We start from the raw sequence: 2,678 nt of genomic DNA on the forward strand, positions 1-2,678 counted from the left end.
AGCATCTCTGCTCACTGCAACCTCCGCCTTCTGGGTTCAAGCAATTCTCTGCCTCAGCCTTCCGAGTAGCTGGGATTACAGGTGCCCGCCACCATTCCTAGCTAATTTTTTGTATTTTCAGTAGAGACAGGGTTTCACCATCTTGGCCAGGCTGGTCTTGAACTCCTGACCTTGTGATCCATCCACCTCTGCCTCCCAAGAAAAGATTTTAAAACAAAAGTTTGAGCCAGTCATGGTGACACACACCTGTGGTCCCACCCAGCTCCTGAGGAAGCTGAGGCAGGAGGATTATTTGAACTTAGCTTGAGACTTGAAAAACCAAAGACTTCAAAAAGTCTCCCACAGGGAGAAGACAGAATTTCCTTAAAGATTTACAAATGTATGTAGATACTCCCCCTTTCATGGGGTGGAGCTTAATCTTCCTCTCCTTTTTGAATGTGGGCTAGATTAAGTGACTCCTAAAAAACAGAGTATAGGAAAGGGAAAAAGTAACTTTGCAGTGGAGAAACCTGGCAGACTTAACCAAGTGATCAATGTTAATACCACCAGTGATGTGTACCCCTCTGACAGGATGTGAAGTGTACTGTGGTTTCCAAAAACCTGTAATGTCAATCTAATGAGAAAAACAGACATATTTTGAATATGTGAACAGTATTCTTCAAAATTTCCAGAAAATTTTCCTCAGAAAAACAGGCTGAGAAGTAATCATGGATGGCAGAAGACTAAGGATACATGACAACTATTAATAAATGCAGTGTGGTACCCTGGAAATAAAAGGGTGTTAAATGGAAAAGCTGGTGAAATCTAAAGTCCAGAGTCTAGAGTATAGTTTGGAGTATTTTACTAATACTGGTTTTTTTTTGAGATGGCATCACTGTCTCCCAGGCTGGAGTACAGTGGCGCGATCTTGGGTCACTGAAACCTCCACCTCCTGGATTCAAGCGATTCTCCTGCCTCAGCCTCCTGAGTAGCTGGGATTATAGGCGCCCGCCACCACGCCTGGCTAATTTTTATATTTTTAGTAGAGATGGGGTTTTACCACATTGGCCAGGCTGGTCTTGAACTTGACCTCAAATGATCCGCCCACCTTGGCCTCCCAAAGTGTTGGGCCACCACACCTGGCCCCCAATACTGGTTTCTTAACTGACATACCATGGTAGTTTAAGATGACAACATTCATACAAACAGCATGGGGTATATGGGAACGCTACTGATTTTTCTGTAAATCTAAACTTAAAAAACTCTACTGGTTTTTCTGTAAATCTAAACTTAAAAAAAAAAAAGCTAGTCTTTGAAAAAAATCACCTATAATCCTACCAGAGATAACTATTGGCATTGAGTGAAAATCCACATTGACCTATATTTTGAAATGTACTCTTGTTTATGAAACAATTTTAAATTTCACTAGTCTGTTAGAGCCAACTGAAAAGGTAGTCTTAAGTTTGTGTTGTTTTTACTGTGGGCTAGAGAGATGTCTTAGCTGTATATTCAAGGATCATGTGTGTATTAGAAAATTTTGCAGGAATTAATTTACGTGCTACAAAGTTTCATTAGAGACTTTACAGTTTTTCTGATGATCTAGTACTCCTCTATGGACTTACTTTTCTGTTCATGCTTCCCCACCCCCTACCTTAAGGTATTTTTCTAGAATTAGTTTGCAATTATTATTACCAGCTTCCCTACTTGCGTATACCTCTTCTGAAAACCACCCTGCTTTTTCCTTTATAGTAGAACGGCAGCTCAGTTACAGAAACATGCTGTAATTAAGGTATATATAGCTTCCTTTTATGATATAGGCTTGTATTAATTGCTACTTGTAATGTTTCCCATTTTGGGGCCACTATGCATTACCATTGTTAATACTGCTGTGATACATTTGTAGAAATCAAAGCCATCAGATCATATTGAATTAGTGATATCTGACACTTTTGCTCCTCAGAATCCTATAATTACTAAATTTCTGTTGTTCCTAGCAGGAAAGCATCATACTCCTTCAGTTTTTGATAAAAATAAACAGCTCAATCATACCTATCTTGCACAAAAACTGTTTAACTGGCCTAATTTAATTACCAAACAGGTTGCAACTGGTCTATCTCAGCCTTTTAAGTTAAAAAACATCATTATTAGGGGATAATATAGTACTGCTTTTAATTTTTAATGCATATATGTTACAGATTTGGTTCTCCAAGAAACACTGAGATGCAGTCTAGCAGAGGGTCTATGAAGGCGCACCCTTTGATCAACACCTGAGAAAGGAAACGGGACCGAGCTGAGGGAGAAGTCGAGCTGCAAAGCAGATCCAAAGACAGGGACCATAAACCCCACAGGGAGTTGTGGTGGGCCCATCAGAGTTGCCCACCACTCATGTGCTGAAGTGGCCAGGGCTTTCTATTCTCACCTCCAACAGTCATTGGATTTGGGCCCCTTCAGGAGGCATGGCTTTGAGCAAGGCCACCGTAGCTGAGGCAATCCTTCCAGAAGCTGACCATTGAAAGCTCCTGGCATGCTTGATGCTAGGGCAACAAGCTTCCTTAGGGAGTCTGGATGGCGCATTTCCATGACCACTACAATGTCTATTTTTCACAATAGGGATCAACTTCAAAACAGGAAGAAAATGTATCTTATTGGAAGTCACTTAGAACCAGCACTTAATGAAATAAAGATGGCATTTTTACCTG

Source organism: Theropithecus gelada, chromosome 11 (genome assembly GCF_003255815.1).
Source record: "Theropithecus gelada isolate Dixy chromosome 11, Tgel_1.0, whole genome shotgun sequence".
Lineage (NCBI taxonomy): Eukaryota > Metazoa > Chordata > Mammalia > Primates > Cercopithecidae > Theropithecus > Theropithecus gelada.